The sequence below is a fragment of the Amblyomma americanum genome, chromosome 1 (genome assembly GCF_052857255.1).
Source record: "Amblyomma americanum isolate KBUSLIRL-KWMA chromosome 1, ASM5285725v1, whole genome shotgun sequence".
Taxonomy (NCBI): Eukaryota; Metazoa; Arthropoda; class Arachnida; order Ixodida; family Ixodidae; genus Amblyomma; species Amblyomma americanum.
Window position 1 is genome coordinate 139,730,782 of NC_135497.1, and position 22,142 is coordinate 139,752,923.

The 22,142-nt window shown below is 47.3% G+C and overlaps 1 protein-coding gene across 1 annotated transcript in view; it reads left to right on the top strand.

Annotated features, from left to right (window-relative positions):
• The first annotated feature begins 16,586 nt into the window (after window positions 1-16,586).
• Window positions 16,587-22,142, top strand: part of LOC144113741 (uncharacterized) — a 58,455-nt gene continuing 52,899 nt past the window's right edge. The window contains exon 1 of the mRNA XM_077647029.1: window positions 16,587-16,749. The gene's annotated coding sequence lies outside the window, so the exon portion shown is untranslated. The remainder of the gene's footprint in view (window positions 16,750-22,142) is intronic.

Genomic DNA, 22,142 nt, shown 5'->3' on the forward strand with positions numbered 1-22,142 from the left:
GTAGCCCCTGAATCGAGTTTCAGCGTCAGCGGTATGTGCAAGCGGATCTGGAAGGGAACATGAGTCAAGAGCATACGTTCGGAGGTTCAGTTGCAAATTTGTTCAGCTGTAATGATGACAGTTAAATGGGTGCATGACAATTGATGGGCCACACGGCGCCTCGTGGCCTTGCTATGACGTCTTCCGTTCAAACGACGATAACGAGATCTGAGAGGAGGAGTGGGGGTCTGGCTGGAACAGCTGACACTGTAGAAAGACCAACAAAGCATATCACAAAAGAGAGGTTGCGCAAGCGAGCAACTATAGGAGGAGGCAACGAATGCGCAAATAAAGGAGAAGCGAGCTGGGATCTAGGTGGCTAAATATAGGTTCAAGTGTTGCCCCGAAAAAGTTTACTTCGCTCAACCTGAAAAGCGTAAGCGGCGGCACGATTGGTACAGGACCGATACGGACGGCACTCACTCGAGCTATACATATTCACGCGCGGTGGAGACGGAAACAGCAAACACGTGCGCTCACCGACGAGCCATCGGCGGCACTTTGGACTTGGAGTGTGCCAACGCGAAATCGATAACGTCCTGCGCGAGCACAAACACGCATAGGCGACCGAAAGTTGCGCATGTGCCTGTCCCAAAATGCCGTTGCCCAAATTAGCGACCGGCCGCAGCGACGGAGGGCGACGCGCAGAGGAGAGGCGCGCCATTCAAGGGGCGCCGGTCGTCGATGGAGTCGATGAGTGGGTCCGCGTGCGTGCTCCGATCGGCCCGGAATCCCCTCCGGGCGCCCCTCTTCCGAGAAGCGCCCAAGCGCGGCCGCCGGTTTTTGGAAAAAAGCGACTCCCGAAATAGCGGCCGCGGCCCGAGTCCCGGAGCACGGCCGCCCGCCCCGTCCTCCTCCGACGGATCAGCGTTCTACGCATCGGGCCCACTGTTCTCCACCTCTGTATTCCTTGGGCGCTTTTTTCGAACCAAGTGCTTCGCAAGACCGCTGGCGCAGTCACGCGCTGCTCCCAATCATCTCTGCAGAGCGTATAAGGTGTTGCTGTTCGGCGGATGGCGACAACTAAGGCGGGATAGACCCTATTTCCGATTACGCTCTCCACACTAATCGGAGCAGCTTGCGCATTAGGGGCGACAACAGCGAGCTCGGCGGTCGCGCCCGTCGGCAGCGCGTGTGTAGCGAGCTTATCTTATTAAAGGAAGAAAAAAGAAATCAGAACTACTAAATGGTAATGGCGTGAAACAAAACAGCAGCGCGGAGTTCAGAAGCGGATTTTCGAGGGACCGCGCCCGAATGCGCGTAGGCGTATTCGAGTGAGTGTCGCGTTCATCCAGGAAGCTCCACGGAGAGCGAGGCATATCCCTCCAGGGGTTTAAGACACTGCCTTCCATGTTGGAGGACGTCTCAAGCAGTTATGTGCACCTTCGACATCTTCGGCACCTGGAGCCAGGGAGGAAGCGACGGGAGGGGCAGAGTGTATCAGGCTGTACTTGCATTTGACAGCGCCATGCCGCTTTTTTTTTTTTCATGTAAAGTGTTCAGGAAGGGAAAGAAGAAAAAAAAAACAGTGACCGAGACGTCAAGCAATCCGTAAGGCATTTATTGATCATTTTTCTCCGTGGCTGCTGTTTTTATCGAGGAAGAGATTGCTGCCTCTTCCTGCATCAAAGGAGCTGCAAAGTCCAAAGACCGTTTCCAGAATTGAAGGGGCTCTTCACAAGCTCTTCCAGCTAGCGTCATGATAAATTAACAGATGCGGGAATGCAGCGAGGTTGACGGCAACCTGACTTTTATGAAATCTTATCGAGGATTTTGCTGTAATTAACTCAGGCTGCAACAAGGGGAGACAGGCGCGTACTACTGGCGTCGCTGGAGGGAGATTTTGCATTACGGACATAATTAGGAAAGGGCTACCGAAATGGGCGCCGTGCCAAGCTTCGGCTGAAAAATATAGGGCCGCACTCGCCTGTGGGCGGCGCCGAACAGACGAACACTGGCGCATCGATCAGGCTGCGGGTAGAACCATTACGCGGCCGAGTCGATGATTCAGCTGCGCGTCGACATGCGCGCTGCAGGCGTTGCGCGCGTTTGTCTGCACAGAATGATGCAGTGAAAGGAGCGTTTATGGAGCTTAAGTGTATTTTATTGTGGTTTATCCCTCACGGGAGGCTTCACTGAACGCAATCAAAGGCGCTCAGAATTAAGCTGGCTTATGTTCCACTTGCCCTGTGTTCCTCTTCCCGTTTTTTCTTCTTTGTTTCTTGTACAGCAGCGGGTGTTCACTGTTCGGGTGGGGCCGTGAATGTCAGCGCGCAGATTGTGCTACAATAACGCGGAAGCCCGTGGAAATAAGCGTTCAGCAGCGGCATTATTTCTGCCGAGCCTCGATGTACGAAATTAATTGAAAGTCTAGATGGTGCCCGGCGCACAATTAGTGGATTGTGATATAAAAAATAACGGAAAAAGAAGAGAGAAAAGGAAAGGGAACAAATGTACCGGAAGCAGAATTAAAAACTTCGTCCGTGCCGTAGTACATGCTTGTAGTTGCCGGCGTAAACTGCCACATTTAGCAGTATAGTTAATGGATTGAATTTTCAGCGCGTACCACACAGTACGAGCTGAGAAAGCTTCGCGCCCTGTTTCTTTGCCCTCGATGGTTTTGTTGGTGCTTACTAGCGCACTGTGCCTGCTGCGACGAAGGAATAAAGGCAAAGTTGTAATTATTCAAATATATACGTGATAAAGCTCGCGATTAACTATATATTGACTACGTAATGGGATAAGATATGATAATAACGCTAATGATTTCTGAATGTGCATGTGCGCACTTCCGAACATATATGCTCGAGTGGTGTGTTCCATTTCTGGAGACCGTGTTAATGAGCACAGCTTGCGAAGCCAGTGAAAAGCGGGAAAATCGAGGCGAGGAGCGCACAGTGATTATCGCCTCATGGCCGTCTAAGCATCGACGCGACGCCGTCGCACCATGATCTGACCTAACCGGCCGTACGTCCTTACCTGGCTTTACGATGTGATTAATTGGTTTTGAGGGGAAAGAGAAATTTAGAGCTGCCACTTGTGCAGAAAGGAAACGGCGGCGGCAACGCATCACAGGAGGCCTCTCGAGCCGCTCAAGGCCGCCTGAACGACGGCTTCGGCGGGCGCCTGCAGTGTGTACGCATACACATCTCTGCTAGTACCGCCGCATCCGCTCATCATCTTGCTGCTTTGCAAGTTACTTTTGAATTCTCTGCGCACGCGTCGAAGCACAGGGCAATGGCTATAAGCACAGAGGTGTGGAAATTGTCAGAGCTCTCATATAATTTTGTGTTGTTCCCAGATGAACTACATGAGCAATACAAGACGATAGCATTTTGCCGCTAAAGGTGGTGTGGTAACATTCGCGGCCCGTATGACGCTGCCCGGTACACGGTAGGTGACCGTGAATTCAGCGACATGAAGTTCGAATGCATTGTGTTTTGGTGAATATTCCATGGTGGAGTGTAATTGAAATGATAGAGTCATTTACTCATTAGCATTCACCAAAGCGACGCCATTAATTCAGTGATTAATTTAATTATGTAACAAATACCTTACAGGATACACTGAATTACGACTAATTATTCTACTCATTCACATGCGCTGCATGAATATAAGCTGATACAAGATATTAATTGACTACAACTAGTATTTGCATGGGGCCGCTAGAGAGCACGAGTAAGAGTGGGCAAGCAGTATATATATGGAACAGTGCTATCAGGCGCCACAGCGTTAGTCGAACATGTTTCAGTTTGATGTTCAATGTGGAGATTTTTTTTGAAGGCTGCTGACACTTTCATTAGTCCTTTCTGTAAAATTTCTCTCAATAAATTAAGCTACCTTGCAACACGACGTAAAAACAAGGCACATAAACCAGCTAGAAATAGCTGAAAATTTTGCCAAGGAAAGCATCAAAAACAAAGTTTGGCTTCCGCAGTACAGCTGCAGTGAGCAATGTTTCTTCCAGAGCAGCAGTGGTTGTGGTAGGGCACTGCCTCTTGAGTTATCATAAAACGCTTACTTCCTGACCTGCTGCTTCCAGTGTCGATATAGTTCTACGCCATGCTTCTTTTCCATTGAATTTATTCAATTTTTACCTTTCGCGTTTTTAACCTGCCGTTTAATGCTCTTTCTTTCTCCGTCCTCGTGTCTGGCTTACTTACGGGTTCGCTTTTTGCTTCACACAGGTTAATAAGTATATACAGGGCGTTTCACCTAAGACATTGCACATTTTTTTAAATATAGGCTTTTTAAGTTAGAAAAGCGCTTTTTTTTTCGGAATAGCATTGCCAAGGGGTGAAGTACATCAGAATACAACTAAGGCGTGCGAACCAGCAGGCTGCTTAACTAATATTGTATAGTTAACCTTTTAACTATTATTGTTAGACTCCTTAATTACTGAGAGGGGCGTAGACCACCTTAATATCCATATCAGTTTTTATAATTTCCCAAACGCGATTAACCTCGGCGCTGTGGCCCAACAAATTTTGGCTACATCGCGCCAGAATACCTGCGCTTTCGAGAAGCTCGCAGGCAAAGCAACCTCTCCAGTGCACGTAATTCGTCGAAATAGCCAAAATTTGTTGGGTCACAGCGCCGAGGTTAATCTCGTTTTCAAAATTCTAAAAACTGATATGGATATTACTTACCGTGGGCCACTCGCCTCTAAATAATTAAGGAGCATAGTGGTAATAGTTAAAAAGTTAACGATTCAATATTAGTTAACCAGCCTGTTAGTTAGCACAAGTTGCCTGTATTCTGATGTATTTCACCGCTGACAATGCTACGCCAAAAAAAAGAAACGCTCTTCTAACTCAAAAAGCCTATTTTTAAAAATTCTGTGAAGTCTTAGGTGAAACACCTTTTATTTATGACAGCTTACTTCACGCTAGGTATGTGCGCATATTCGAAAATTTTTAATAGCAAACTGGATATCCTTCTATTTGTTTCGATAAAAGAATCAAATAGTGCATATTCAAAATATTCAAAGTCTCAGGGATGGATGGGAGTCTTAAATAACGATATTGTCACATGAAATGCGCAATCAGCCGCTCGCGCTGTGTGTCACCACAAAGGCCTGGAATGTGAAAATGAAATGGCGAAGAGAAAGAAGGGACCGACCTTGAACACTATTCAAGGCTGAATAATATCGAAATGAAAGGCGTGTCGTCCACTCAAGGGGAGAACTGTGCTGCTGCCATTATTTATGGCTACTAGTTGGCGATAAAGTTAACTGTCCATTTCACTCCCCTGACCTCGACAATGCATTCATCGAAAGCCCGGAAAGACTGGGCAGCGATACTTTATCGCTCTCTCCTCAGTGATCATGATGCCAAAAAGTACGAGTGTGCGAAGAAATGGCGAAAGGCTCGCCCGAACTCACACAGTTTAGGCATGCGCATGTATCTGACGATAGCACGCGCGCACGGGCTGCGATTGTTAACGAGCAGCCTTCACAAGATGACGAAAAGTTGGTTGCAGGGGTTTGCAAAGAGATAGGCAATGTGCCTCCTTTTGGTGGATAATTTTCAAATCAAAGTAAAAAAAAAAAAAATTCTGACAATCTAAGCCCTTCGCATTAGATCGGTGCTGGAGCTTTCGGTTTTCACTTGAATCTTGCTTCCCCCCTGCTGGTGCATCTGTTCACACGATGGCTTAGTTTCCACCAAGCCAAATTTATCTCAGCTTTGCTTGCTTATCAAGCAAGATAAGAGGTGTGCTTTGTCAAGCAAGCTTTCGTTGACGATTATCTTATTTACTTGCTTGCTTATCAAGCAAGATAAGAGCTTGCTTTGTCAAGCAAGCTTTCATTCACGATTATCTTATTTACTTCGTCTCATAATGGAACAGCAGTTATTTGAAGTAAATATTTATAGCTAAGCACGTTCAAATTACGAAAAACCCTATGCAGCAACTTTTCATCTAACGCAGATGCTTCACTACAGACTCATAACATCTCGTAACATACTCTGCGTTTAAAATCAAAGCAAATACTATTTCAGTATTCACATCCTTTGCTACCGCTCGCCTATACACTAAACAACAGACTACAGCAGATTTTGCGCTAATTTCACGTCGGTTTTGTTATGGAATTCACTGCCAACTAATACAGAAGGATTGTCCGATTCAATAACTTGAAGTTAACTAATAATAATTTCTATCAAATCATATAAATTATATACATCAAATTAGCAATACGCGAACCCGCCGCGGTAGCTCAGTATCTATGGGGCGTTCGGTGCGCGAGCGTGGGAGGTTGAGATCAATTAAGAACATCCCACTATTCCGTGACTTACAAATTGTTGCTTTGGAAAGTGAAACTTCTGTAAAATTTTTCTTACTCTGCGTTCTCTTTTCTCTTTCCGTGTGTTTAAATTATATCTTCCTGCTGTTGTAATGAACTGTTTCTGGCTTTACCTTTTCGTGGATAAGTCACAATAACCCAAAAATCTCGCCTTTTCAGTCGCTGACGTTCAGGCCTCTTTCTGCATACACAACACTATGTATTTTTAATCTATATGTTATGCATAATAATGATTGGGATTCTGATTCTAATGCTGTTTATGTCCCATTAAGGCGGAAAGAAACGAAGATGTGTAATAGGGCTGTGCGCAAGACTGGAATACTACTCGCTTATTTTCTGTTATCGTTTTGCAGAACTTACTGTGTGCAAAGAATACCTCAGTAATATTTATAAATAACACTTCATCAGTGTCAAAACTTTGGTCGGGGAGGTGAAAAACACGAAGTCTACAGAACAGAGAGCGGTCAGAAAGTGTTCCTTAAAATGTGGTGATGTCCTTTTATTTAATGCCAGCTGTACAGCAACGTAACTCCCTTACGTTTGTTTTGCCCTAATACTTAACTGCCGTCGATGTTGCTTGATTGCAGAGATTACGATTGGCATCCTAATCACAACCCGCCGCGGTGGCTCAGTGGTTAGAGCGCTCGGCTACTGATCCGGAGTTCCCGGGTTCGAACTTGACCGCGGCGGCTGCGTTTTTGCGGAGGAAAAACGCTAAGGCGCCCGTGTGCAGTGCGATGTCAGTGCACGTTAAAGATCCCCAGGTGGTCGAAATTATTCCGGATCCCTCCACTACGGCACCTCTTTCCTCCTCGCATCTTTCACTCCCTCCTTTATCGTTTCCCTTACGGCGCGGTTCAGGTGTCCAACGACATATGAGACATACTGCGCCATTTCCTCCCCCCCCCCCAAAAAAAACATCCTAATCACCATTTCAAATGCCCGGTCGCGATATTAAACAAATTTTAAATAACGCTTCCGCCTTCTGCAACAGCCCCGTCACGCTTAGAGTATATATTTTGGACGCAGAAAAGCGGTCTCTTTGCACTCCGACGTGGCCAAGCGAAATCTCGATTGGCGATCTGCGGCGCGCTGCAGCTGAGGCCTTGGCGTATCGACGTCGCCAGCACATTTTATGTGCGCACGTGGGCAGCGTTGCGTTAGACAAGATCAGTAGCTGTACAGCGTTTGTGCGGTTGTGGCGCGGATCGGCGCGCCGACCGTCGCTGGATCACCAATATGCCTATACAGCGCTAGCCGACGCGACGCCACGCGTCGTCATGGTGCTGTAATATAGAGTACAGACACAGGCAACGGTTTCTCAAGACTCTCCAAACAAGTGTCTCGCGATGTACATTTTTTAACTGAGACGTTTGTGTCGCACCTCACTCGATATGAAGTTTTCGTAGAAACTGCCGCTGAAGGCTGCAATCCGCGTGCGTGTGTTTACGCGCGTCCATGTGTGCATAGCAGCGACTCTGATCGTCCGGTTCTGTTCGAATAAAAGCCCGAATTTGCACGTATAGCATTTGCATGCTCAAATATCCTTGCGCTTGCACTCATTCACTGCCGAACTACTCAGTCTGGAACACGGCCGACAGTGGTCGAGCACATGCGAGAAACGTAGTGATACCTTCACAGAGACAAGATTGAAGTGCTGGCTGCCTTTTTATTGTCGGCCTTATAATTTTCAGAGGCGCCGGTAATTCTAGTGGAAGGCGTTTACTTTCTGACACGATGTCGTATACCCTTGGCCACCAATATAACAAACAGTGAAAACAAAAGAGAAATCAAACTGCCGTTGAAGACTGCAACACACCTCGGCTACGGCAGTTAAAAAAAAATGAAAATTGGTTTTGAGGAAAGGAAATTGCGCAGTGACTGTCTGCGCCACTGAAGAGGTTTTCGATTTCGATGAGCTTCAAGAGGTCTTATGTGTGAAACTTGTAGGTAAAGCTCCGCAGCACAGCAGCGCAGGGTGGTGGTGGTGGTGGTGGTGGGGGGGGGGGGGGGGGGGGGGGGGGGGGGGGGGTCATGCACGGTGGCACTTCATTTCCAATGCAGAAACGATGAAAACAAAGCCACCCAGGGCAAAACAGCCCTCGGAGGGTTGTTTGGCGGCATCCGACGACGCAGAGCAGGGAGTGGGCGAAGGAAGTGGAATTTGAATCTCACCATCCGAGATGCCACCACTGAGTTTCTCCTCACTTCTGCGTCGCTGTGAGGAGAAGCCAAACCTTTAATTAGCGATTAAATCATCGCTTTAAACGCTAGCGCAAAGGAAAACTGTTTTGCCTGCAAGATTCATGCAATCTAATCCTTGAATCTCGTGGAATTCTCAAAATCCGGTTCAGCTTTCCTTTAACTGCGGTCATGCATCCCTTACACCGACGAGCACAGTACAAGGGGATGACGAGACGGTTGCAGACGGTCAGCAGAAATGTCGGTTTCCTGTCTTATTCCTTGTAATTGGCTCGTTAAGAGCAGTTTTATCAGCGCACATTAGAGAATAGGTGTACAAAGATAGCTGTTGCGCATATTTCGGAGGCGTCAAATGGAGAACCTCAGGCAGAATTTTGATTATTTTTTCTCTTTGTCTCGTCACTTCTACTTGTTCTCATTAACATCTTTAATTTAAAGCCGTGTACTCACGTCTGATTGTACCGCGTTCACTAATTGTATGTCTTTATTGTATGTGATTGTATTTTGCTGTATGTATTAGGCCCTAACAGTCAAAGGTCGTTGTTTGTTTTAATTCCCTTTGTTTGCTTGCTTTTTTGTTTGCTTGTTTGTTATATGCCTGTTTTAGCTGCTTTCATTTCGCGTTGTTCTCGCTGCTTTTATGTTTTTGCTTTTTTGTTGTAATTTCTATTCGCTGTCACGCCTTTGTCTGCAGCAGAGGCCTAGTTGATACGTCTTTTTTTTTTCTCTATCGCCTTGACTGCTGCATTACTTCACTTGATTATTTTCCTTTGCGGGGAAATGAATGTGCATTTGTGATTATTATTATTATTATTATTATTATTATTATTATTATTATTATTATTATTATTATTATTATTATTATTATTATTATTATTATTATTATTATTATTATTATTATTATTATTATTATTAACGTAACTCTATTCCGAGGGTCCTTGTGCGCTTCACTTCTATTGCTGCCGGAAACAATTTGTTCGATGCCCGAGGAAAGCTTCTACAACTTTCCGAAGCTGGTTGGCTTGAAAAAGTATTCTTGAACGAAAACCTGACAAGACTAAACCGTGGACTATTCTGGCGTGCTAGGACCAGAGCAAAGCAAATGGAGTACATGTTCGCCTGGGTGAAGCGTGCCAAGATTTTTGTGAAAAAGAGTGACGGATCGTCTCTTCTTCGAATAATCAGACTAGCAGACTTAGATAATATCGCGTAGCTATCATGACCAACACGTGCTATCAACTTCCAGACTTTCAGTCGTTCAAGGATACTTTTGGTGTGAGCGTTGATAACGATTTCACAATTGTAAATACCAATATCAGGAGCCTTCGCAAATACTGGGAAGAATTCAAGCTTGTCGCTACGTCAGGATCAGGATTCGTGGATGTATTCGTGCTGACAGAAATCAATACTTCAGATGCTTGCCTGCGTACATTTTCAGTGCCAGGCTATCAGAGTCGTTTTGTGACGAGGCCTAATCGTCGAGGCGGTGGAATCGCCATCTTTGTAAGTGATAAATTTGATGCTTCATCAATGGATAATGACTTCGCGCATGCGGAATGTATAGCGTTGAAGATAACTTGCGGCGCCCGGTGTCGAAGTTTGTTGGCTGTATATCGGCCGCCGTGCTCTAGTATCACCCGACGTCTGTCAGAACTCGAGGAAATATTGCACCTCTGGAATTCCGTGGAAGAAATATGTCTGGTGGGCGACTTAAACATAAACACACTGTGCCCTACAATGGGCACCGTTTCCCATTACTCGTCTCTCCTGTCCTCATGTGGTTTAATAAATTCGACAATTCCCACTCGTGAGGAAATGGTTAACGATCATCTAACTAGTTCATGTATAGACCACATTGTCTTACGTGCTCCTAACTGCTCCTTTCCCTCCTGTGTTATTTTGCAGCGCTTCGCGGATCAATATCTGGTTGCTTGTCGTTCGTCTCCATCTTTTCCTTTATCAAATGCTTCACGAAACGCCGTTCCAAATAACCTTATCTATATCACTATAGCTGACCATAAAGTTTTAGATAACTTAATTAGCAGTTTTAACTGGTTAGCCATAACTGAGTCTAATTCACCAAATAAAAAAGTTTAAGGGCAATTTTAAACGCGTCGCAATAAAAAAAGCGCCGAAGAGAATATAACTGGTTGACCGCCGACGTAATGCGTGCCATTTCATACAGAGACATACTTTGGAGACGGTACAAACGTGTACCAAAAAATCAAGCCTTACGTCTGGAGTATAAAGCCACAAGAAGTAGGGTGGTCGCTCTGATAAGGTCCCACGAAGCGCCAGTACTTTTTTCAAGAATTTCGCCAGTCGTCGATGGATGCCGCTAAAACGTGGTCACCGATAAGCTATCTTCTTGACAAAAATTGTGCAAATACCTCCCCGCTTTCTTTCTTTCCGGGAGATTGCATCGAAGTCACAGATAGTTTTAATCGCCTTTTTTTTTTTTTTACTGGCACCAGAGAAAGCATCTTCCAGTCAGACATACCAATACACTTTGAAAGGGTCAAACTCTGCGTCAACTTTTCTAGTCAGAATTACAGAACAAGAACTGCATGATATAATCTTTAGCTTCAAGCGAAATAAACCTCTTCGTATTGACGGCTTGCAAGCAAATTTGCTCCAAAGGAACTTCGAGGCATTGTCTGATGTTCAGATTTTCATGCTAAATGGTTTTATGCACACTGCGTTTTTCCCGGATGAACTTAAAACTGCTATAGTTAAACCGCTATTTAAAGGACTATCGAGCTATCTCGATCTTTCGTATACTTTCCCACATAATCGAAAAATTTCTTTTGAGATCCATGTCATCCATTGTTGAAAAATTTTCCATTTTGTCAGCCCGTCAGTTTGGTTTTGTTCCCGATCATGGTACTGTAGCTGTTCTGGATGAGTTCTCCGATGAACTTTTTTCAGCTTTCGATCAAATTTTCTTTGCTTTATTTTTAGACATTTCTAAAGCTCTTGAAACAGTTCATCACGGTATTTTACCACAAAAAACTGTACTCCATAGGTTTCAGAGGGCCGTTTTACGATGTCCTCAAGAATTATCTCCCCGGTCGATCACAAGTTGTTGTTTTAGACGGGATGACAAATGTAGGTCAGTAAACTTCCATTGAAGGCCAGAGTTCCGCAGGGCTCCATATTATCACCTCTTCTGTTCAATTTTCTTGTTAATGACTTATCTCAAGTAATTTCCAAACGTCTAATATTTCAATACGCCGAAGACACTGTTTTGATTTCCAAGCTCTTTTCTTACAACGTGGTCATTACTAATATCTAGAATAATATACACAAAACACTGACTTGGTTCACTAATAACTGTTTGGAGGTTAACCCGATAAAAGCGAAACTCGTTTGCTTCAGATCCCCATTAATACTAACAGCTATAGAGCCGCCGCGGTGGCTGAGTGGTTATGGCGCTCGGCTGCCGACCCGAAAGACGCGGGCTCGATCCCGGCCGCGGCGGTCGAATTTCGATGGAGGCGAAATTCTAGAGGCCCGTGTACGGTGCGATGTCAGTGCATGTAAATGAACCCCAGGTGGTCGAAATTTCCGGAGCCCTTCACTACGGCGTCTCTCATAGCCTGAGTTGCTTTGGGACGTTAAACCTCTACAAACCAAACCAACCAAACTAACAGCTATAGATGCGCCGGTTTTTCTACATGTTCACTACTGTTTTCCCTGTCGGTGCGTGCCGGTCACCTATGTGAATTCGGTAAAATACCTGGGAGTCTTCTTCGATAGTGGTATATCTTGGCGCAGACAGCTACACATGTCTGTGATAAGCTTCGGAGCGCAGCCTTGGTTGTATTTCCATATAAAATCCATGGTTCCTTTTCCCATGAAAAAACTATTGCGCATGCTCTGGTGTACAGCATTCCCCGATATTGGATTACTGTTTTTTTTTCGTTTTTGCTCAGCCAGATAGCACAACGCAGTCGACACTTTATTAAGATATACATAACAAAGAAATGTAGCATATAACGCCCCCTTTTCTGTATCCGATAACATTTTCAGAGCCCTCGGTCTTCCATGCTTTCGAACACACTTCATACAGACTGTAGTGGTACATTTCTGGGACAGCCTGCGTAGCACCTGCGTACTATGTACCATTCCTGCCTGCGTGGTACCATTCGTTTTGAGGTGCCGCGCTCCTCAACAAGGCATGGGGAAGCCAGGCGCTGTGTTTATGTTCCCGAAATTTTTAATGATTTGCCAGATGAAGTGCTTTCCGCAACATAAAAAAAAGCGTTAAACATCATGGTTCACTCATTGTAATACGGTTTCTATATGTATGAAAAATATTCATGATCAGGCACGAAGTGTTAAATTACTGTCGTTGTTGTGGTTCCTTGCTGTTTATTTTAATTTCTTGGTAATCTTACTTTTCCTAACCAGTTACACTTTGGCCACTATTCATTTCGTGTTAGTATTGTTTTGATATTTCGTGTTGATATTATGTTCATAGTTGACAATACACGTTCGTCTGCCGATATTGCCGTGCCAAGTCCCTCAAGCCACTAGAGGTTTTGACGGGCCCGTTTCATTGCCCTGTACACGTTATGTGCAATAAAATATTTATTATTATTATTATTATTATTATTATTATTATTATTATTATTATTATTATTATTATTATTATTATTATTATTATTATTATTATTATTATTATTATTATTATTATTATTATTATTATCGGCTATTTATTAATAAAATAACAGTGGAACGAAAAGATGTTTCTAGACGCGGCGTCTGCCATCGAAACCTGAAGCACCTGAGCTGCGAATAGCGTGAGTAAAAGAACAGGGAGAGGACAGGAAGAGGGAATGAAATGAGGGAGCGATAAGAAGAAAGGGCAGGTGCAAGGAGGAAATTAACACTGTGTGCAAATCAGGCAGAATGGAATAGATATCACCTATTGGAATGGCATACTAAGTGCTTCTTTCCAATACGTGACCTTAAAAAGATATCCTTTTGAGGTCAAATGCCGTGTACATTGCGAGAAAAATGAGTGCGTGCTTTCTGTGCAAGTTACTTCAGTACAGTATTTTACAGCATATACGACGACAGAAAGATAGAGCTACCTGTTGCTTTGTCGGGGCGTATTCTTCGCGTTAATATATAAAAATAAAGAAGCCATTCTAGTGTAAATGAGTAATTGTTTGGGCCGCGGTGGCTCAGTGGTTAGGGCGCTCGACTACTGAGCCGGAGTTCCCGGGTTCGAACCCGACCGCGGCGGCTGCGTTTTTATGGAGGAAAAACGCTAAGGCGCCCGTGTGCTGTGCGATGTCAGTGCACGTTAAAGATCCCCGGGTGGTCGAAATTATTCCGGAGCCCTCCAGTACGGGCACCTCTCTCTTCCTTTCTTCTTTCACTCCCTCCTTTATTCCTTCCCTTACGGCGCGGTGTCAGGTGTCCAACGATATATGAGACAGATACTGCGCCATTTCCTTTCCCCAAAAACCAATTATTATTATTATTATTATTATTTGGGATTCTGAAAGGATGCCGATTCGCACCAAAATGCGCTAGTCAGTGGCAAAGCAACACTCTCATTAGCCCACTCGTGAACTTTTCTCAATCACTTTTTGTCCTTCTCAACTTTTGTTGCGCCAGGGTAACTTCCATTAGGTCAACAAAAATTTGCGCATGATCGGCTGATGGAGCTGCCGCTGAAGCTTGGAGGCAGACAATTAAGCAGCGCTGAGGTATATATTGACAGAATCCGAGACAAAGTGCGTCGTCACCGAAGCTGTCTTTCAAGACCCCCTTAATGACTGCCTCGCCGGTGTACTGTTCTCCCAAATCAGAGCAGCACACGCAGGGTTCGAAAACTATTACGTGTGTCCGCGTGCTCTGCAATTAAGTGCCCCGTGTACGCTGGTCCAACGCAGCCGCTGTCAGCACCAGCGCTTGCTGTCGAGACAGGTGCACAGGTGCGGCCAAAATATTACGGCGCGCGCTCCGGCGTTTGAAATTTTCTCACGCGTTCCATAGCGAAGGCGTGATGGTTTCTTGGGTTAATGCGAGAGTGCACCGTCGGCATGTGCTAACATATCTGAACTAATTTTCGCTAGGTAAGGCAAGACGACATTATGACCGGGGCGGTACATACGGAATCCGTGTTTCTTCTCGAAACCTGAAGAGATGCGGCCATCCCAGCAGTATGGGTACAGTATGACTGCGTGCGCTGAGGGCTCGCAGCTTCAAATCAGAAACTATAGCTACGCTCACACCGGATAACGTCGCATTTAGTTCCATTTCAGACCAAGTGCTAATATATAGGGTGGGGATAAACCATGCGTGCCTCGTTTACTCACTCGTGCCAGGCTTTTGCGCATATAAAGCGCAGAAGCAGGTGAATCGAGAGAGTGAGAGAGGGAGCGAAAAAGTGGTTTTGGTGAGTACTGACCAAGTTCGCACGTATGTCACGGCACATTAAACAAATTCTCTTCGTTATCATCTGGTTCAGTCTTGTCTGGACAGGAAAGAATAGTAAACGGTGAATTACCTTCACTTATCCGCCACTGTTCACTAGTACATCTACGCAGTGCTTAAAGTCAGGGGGTTCTGGGAAGGTCCCGACCCCCCACCAATATTGTCGAAGGATCTGAGACCCCCCGTGATAGAATGTAGAGACTGCATGAACCCGAAGCAAGCAACAATTTTTTATTCTCTTCTTTACCGTTTCGAAAATTTCGCTGTGATATATAGTGGGAATCATTAACATGTTCTCTAAAACCCGAGACGGATAAAAAGGAAAAGTTGGAGGCACTACACAAAGGGTGGAAGAAAAAGGAAACTTCCTGCCCTCAGACCCCGAGTCAGTCCAAAGCTGCCTGCTCAGCTCCGAGGCTCCACAACAACAACGAGCACATTAGCAGAACGTGGGGGTCATTTGTTTTAGGTCTGTGACATAAACTGAACAAACAACGACCTTTAAAAATGTATAAAACGATGTGTAAAACTGGCCACCAGCCACTTTCTCTCTCTTCCTCTTTATTTCTCTCTCCAGCTGTGCCCGAATCACTAGCGACCACCCTTCGATAAAGCCAGACTGCCTCTACGGCGTCCCACCGATCATACAGCAGCGCCCGTATCACTGCATCATCTCTCACAACGTATCAAACCACTGCCTTGAAATGTCAGGTGCTTCCTACTGGAATGTATCAGAAAATAGAGACGACTTCAGATGTTCCAATTTTTTTCGCTGCTCATACTTGGTGCTCAAACAGTGATGCACCCAACCGTACTGTGTAATGTAGCTCTGTAGTACTCGTAACTTTAATATGAAAAACAGTTATGAAAGGAAGGAATGGACACACTGCTATGTCCACTGTTAGTTCGAGAAGCCTATCTCTTTCTCACAGGTTTGCATCACATTGTAAGCTATCCTTAGTGCTTTATCAGCGTGTTCTTGGATCGTTCATTACCCCACCTGCAATCGTGTCTTGCGAAAGGTAATGACCCTCCTAACTTTGCTGCGCCCAGTGCGCAAAAACTGCTGAGAAGTGCAGTAGCCACGTCTCGGTATGCGCCACATGCAGGAAGTACCGACGCAGATATCGAGATCAGCACGCGGGTGAGGTCCGAACTGCGCACCAGTCATCTCAATCGCGCCGCACCGAACTCTTACGCGATCTCGTTTCCGCAGCCAGCCGGGTGAGACCGTCGGGTCATCGACCGTGACACCAGACGTAACCCCCCACCCCTCCTGTCGCCGCGCGGACCAAATGGCACACATACATAAATGTTCTTTCAGTGCCGGAGAGCCTCCCGTCGAACGCGCCCCTAGAAAGGCCGCACAGCCATTTGGCGCGTAGATTGTAACCAACCGAGCGCGGCCCCCAAGCGGGCCGCACCATACGCACCGCGCGCGCGTCTCTCCATTCACTAAAAACCAGTTTCCTCCACGCGTTCCCGTTTCAGCCTTTGTCCTTCGCCCTCAGACACCGCCTCTCCTGTGACGTCACGTGTGACGTCGCCTCCGCGATTGCCGGCGAGGGTCGTTCGACGCGGCGACCGCGAGAAAGGAGCTGCGCCCGCCGCCAGACGCACGCCGCGAGTCGCCGGCTCCCGAGACGTCCAGCCGACGCGCGCCCTTCGGAAGAAGAAAAAGCCCGCCGATCTGAAGAACCGCTGACCGTAGGCCCGGGAGTCGTCCGCAGGCAGCCGAGGAGGAGACAGCGGTGAGTGACACGCACCGAAAAAAAAATATATGAATGAGGGGTGTTGATGCGCGCGAAAGAGAGAGCGCCTAACCAGCCGCTTGAACAGGTGGCTGCTTGGGCCGCGCTCCCAACCACGGCCGGTGCACGGCTCTGGAGGCACACTGGGGCGAAATCACGGGTCACGCGCCTGCCTCGATCGCCTACGGGGGCCCACATCGGCGGCCTCCTCGCTGCGGCGTAAACAAGACTCCGCCAACACGCCGTCCGGTCACCAAACGCGCGAATGAATCGCCCAGAACTGTGCTGCAGCGAAGTTTTCGGTTATTTGTCGTCATCACTCACTCCTTGCAAAGTTAAATGACCGAGATCTAAACGCCGCCGACGCTCATTCGCGACGCTGCTCTTGACGTTGTTGACTGGTGCACTCTTCCCGGCTCTTTCTTAGCGCGAAAGAAAAAGGGGGGGGGGGGGGGGGGAGACCCGAGAGAAAGTAAGACATGCATGCAAACAAAAAGGCGACGTCAGTAACTTGATGATGTCGGAGAGTACTGTTGCAGTTTATAATACTAGAGCTTGGCAGCCTCGCTTTTCCTTGGCACTTTTATTACACGCACCCGGGGTTTCAGCTTGCAGGAACCCTAATACTAAAAGCTCTGAGAAAATCGAATGGTGAATGTAAAAAATTAAACGTGCATGTTGGTGAAGCTGGCATCGAGCGAGGACCGGGCGCAGAGGAACCAAGCAAACAATGCAAAGACGCCTGCTGCGAAACTGTTTTGTACGCCAGCGGTTATCGGTTATCGCAAATCGCGCACACGCCACTCGGTGCGCTCGTTGCCTCAACCGCGCGCGGCACGTGTCGTTGTACGGTAGCTCCCGTGCGCGGATGGTCGCAGTCACGCGAGGCATCCGTGCGTGCTGCGCGTTTTCGGCCGCTGGGGACGACGAGCTCGGCGGCGTCTTGCTAGCAGGAACGGCTCAACAACATGCACGGAAAATTGCTCTGCAACGACCGGGGAGGAGCGTTCGTGAAGTCAACGGACGGCGACGTAGCACGCGAGAGGGCCCGCATCGAAGGGTGCCGCGGACCTGCGAGCGCACCTCCCCCGAGCCCCCCACCTCCCCAAACCGGAGGTGCGCGCTGAGAAGTGCTGCGGCCGGCAGATGTGCCGCTTCTTTTCACGCCGAGAAACGGTCACGCCTCGGCGTGTTTGCACTGCGCTCTCCTTTGTTCGCTCGGGTGAAGCCCGACGGCTGAGGCCTGCCTGTCCCTCCTGCTCCGACAGGACCGCGCGACTGGTTAATTGGCGAAGCGCTAACTCCCCGGGTACACAGTCTGCGTTGTTTCTCGAGAATGGTGCAGCGCGCAGGCTGGCGGGAATATACATTCGTCACTTGGCAAAGGCGACCTACGAAGCGGCATCTCTCCAGCAGACACCGACCGTTGGAAAAGACGTCCCTGAATTCGATCTGGTGCCAGGAAAAAAAAAAAAAACGCGTCCGGTTCGTGGCAGGTGGCCTTCCCTACATTGCAGCCTTTTGCGCCTGGCGGAGGCAATATTGGCAACAAGAATGGGTAGAAGCACGTACCACGCGCCAATATTTTCACTTTCATACGTTGCTTGACCCTTATTTGACGCAGGCTTCCGTTCCAGCTTGCGTCCGAAAACGAGTAGCTCGGAGTCATTGCGTATGCCATGCACGCACCTCAATAGTCACTGCATGGAGATCAACCAAATGCAGCGCAATTCCTTAAGGCATAATTTCAGATTTGAGGCATGCCAGAACAGCCAAGACGGGCTTGTGGTTTCTGCGAAGAAGCAAAATAACATAGGTTCCGTTTTTCTTATGTCTGCCAGTATTACGGCGACCGTGCGTAACTGCCTCCCTCCATTTCCATCGCAGGCAGTAGGATGAGGCTCAAAGGTAGGAACCCTCTGCACCGAGAAACATGTTGACATTGCTGTTCCACTTGTCACAGCCCGACGCAACCCCTTCGGAGCTCAGATCTGCTCGCTCCGCCACCGTGCATAATGAAAGCACCGACGCTGTTTTTAGCTTCGACTGCAGTTGTGTGGTCAGGGCGCGGTTGCGGCAGCCGCCGACACCGACAGCTGTTGCAACGAAAGATCATTATTGCCTTACGAGCGAATTCAAGGTTGTCAGCGGCGCCTGGGCAGTGCATACGTTCCGTGCGGCGTCTTAACGTAGGCACTGGCAATTACGGCCGAATACTCGCGTGACCTCCTCTTCGAGTAGCCAAGTGTATTAACGCGTCAAATCAAGTCACGCTGGCACTAACCTTTTAACACCATTTATATTTATGCGTTTTGGGTTGAAAAAAAATCAGACAGCCCTGACCAGGGCTGCATACTGTCGGAACTACGTGCTTGGCACGGTTTCATCACTGCAGCATTGGCTGCTGGCGAGAGGCCTCGGTGTGCCAAAGGACAGCAAGATTCTTCGCCAGTTTGCAGCAACCTTAACATTCTCCTGGGCTTCATATGCACCGTTGGCGAGGAAACCAGGATGTGGAAGCGCTGCGCATCGCAGCATTAATAATAGACGTCTTATTGTGGCTGATATTAGAATGAGACACGTAAATATATGGATAAATAAAAACTTTCCTGGCAACAATTGGCAGTGAAAAAGTTCTTAAACGACATTTAGGCCTAAGGGTAACTAGAATTTAGGATTGTGATTAATAAATTTCCACATGCCAAAGCGACACGGTGGGTCATGAGGTAGACCATTGTTGAGGGCTCCACAATAATTTTGTATACCCGGGGTCCTTTCACATGCATCCCAATCTCTGTACATGGGCGTCTTTTGCACTCCGGAGATTCGAACCAACGTTTGAGCAGACTTACGCCAGTAACTGAGTGAGCGCAGCGGGTCACTTGGTACCGAGACACTTATGCATTTACAGCTACGAAATGTTCTCTTCTCGTTGGATTCCAGTGCTGAGAGCCGCCGCGGTGTCTGAGTGGTTATGGCGCTCGGCTGCTGACCCGAAAGACGCGGGGCCGCGGCGGTCGAATTCTGATGGAGGCGAAATCCTAGAGGCCCTTGCACTGTGCGATGTCAGCGCACGTTAAAGAAACCCAGGTGGTCGCAATTTCCGGAGCCCTTCACTACGGCGTCCCTCATAGCCTGAGTCGCTTTGGGACGTTACACCCCCATAAACCAAACCATTTCAATGCTGAGCACTGAGACCTCGACCAAACGGCAACTATACAAGTGAGCATGAATGTTTTCTGCAATTTATTTGTGTTGCTACCAGCGGCAGCTTGTTTATCTCACGCCCTCGGACGGAAAGAACGTCCTCGTGGTTGGTCACATTCGTGTTGACATTCGTTATTAGCATCGTCATCAGACATGGCAGTAATTAAATTACCTTTCTCAGTAATTTGTAATGTAATTCATTAGTTTTCTGGGCTGGTAATTTAGTAATGTGATGAATTGCTTTGGAGCAGTAATTTCATGGGTAATTAATTAGTAGCGAAATTACTTTTGATGAGTAATGAGTCCGTGCTTCTACTTGTATCTGCCATGTTTTGGCCTCGCGTTTGCGCGGTTGAGCGTCTGTAAAGCAAGAATAAATTAAGGAGAGGAGTTACGCGCTTTGAAGGCTAAAAATCCATTTTTAAATTTTTCTTTTTTCCTTCATTTGTAATGACACGCCTACTCAATTCACCTTTATTCGCGGAGGAGCAACGCGGTTTTGAGGCCCATGGGTTGCGTGCTAGCCTTTCAATCTGCAAGTCCTTGGTTCAAATCTCACCTTGTGTTGAAACTTTTTTCTTCACTGATGACTCTGATAACTAGCAAGCTGGTTATATAATCTTTAATAGCTAACTTTATAACTATTACTGTTAGGCTCCTTAATTATCGAGAGGCGTGTAGCCCAAGTATATAATATCCATATCAGCTTTTCCAATTTCGAAAACGCACTTGCCCTCAGCGCTGTGGGCCAACAAGATTTTGCCTACATCACGCCAAAATACGTGCACTTTCGAGAAGCTTGCAGGCGAAGCAACCCCTTCAGTGCATGTAACTCGTCGAAATAGCCAAAATTTGTTGGGCCACAGCGCTGAGAGTAACCGCGTTTTCGAAATTCTAAAAACTGATATGGATATTACGGTGCGCGACACGTCTCTCAGTAATTAAGGGGCCTAACAGAATAGCTAACAAGTTAACTTTTTCAATATTAGTAAGCCAGCCTGCTAGTTAGCATGCCTTAGCTTATTCTCATGTACTTTACCGCTGACGATGCTGTGATGAAAAAAAGCGCACTTCTAACTAAAAAACCCAATTTTTAAAAATTGTGTAGTCTTAGGTGCCACCGCCGCTTCCTCCGCTTCTTCTGCGCTCCGAAGCTTCGCCAAAGGATGGATCTCACAGAGCGCGGCCCGAGTCCTGAGCAATCGACAAGTCCAGCGGGAGGTAGATTTTGAAACCACAATTCAGTGGCTCCCGGCGCACATGGGAGAAGTACCGAAGACATATCGCAACCGAAACGAGACGGCACACGCCCAGGCGCGAGAGCTCGCGAACCGCGCCGGCGACCGTCGTCCTTGGGACGGCACCAAAGACCGCTTGACCAGCTACAACAAAATTACCAAGGCCCTCTGCCTGGCCCGCCGAACCTTCCCTCCACCCAACGACAAGCTGGACAGGGCGCACGCGGTGGCCCTCAGACAACTGCAGACGCTCACGTACCCCAACCCGCAACGATACCACAGGCTCTACCCCGGCACATACATACCCGACAAACATATGCAAAAGTCTGCTACAATGATATAGCCACTTTAACTCACATGCTCTGGGACTGTAACAAAAACCCTGACGGTGGTAACTCCGAAACCCTCGCGCAGCGGTCGGCCGCTGCCTTGCGCAGCCCCAGCCTCGGTGACCAACTCTGGGCCGTCCAGCAGGCCCGCGAGGCGACGGCGAGGCAACACCTCGACGTCCCCACGTGGTAGACCTAAGGCTCCGTCGGCGAAAGCTCTGCAGGACCTTAAAGTTGTTACCAACCAAGTCTTAGGTGAAACACCCTGTATATTGTCACGTCGCAGCACTGACAAGAAGTATCAACTGACGTCTAACAAAGTTGGTTATGAGTTTCCGGGAAAACTCGCTTCTATGGCCGGATTTGAAGCCCTATATTGAACTCAAGTGACAGAGGCGACAGCGTCAGCGCTACATGCAATCTATTCCCGCCAATGTGCCTCCGGAACGAGTAAATTGAACAGCAGAATTGGCAACTTGTCTGCTCCCCGGTGCACTTCCGGGACGATGAGCGTGAAGAAGCAGTCGATGCAGTCCCGCTGTTTACGCGGACGACAAATTCTTCACAATCAGGAGGGCGGGACCATTATACGCATTGAAAGAGACACTCCTGATTGAAG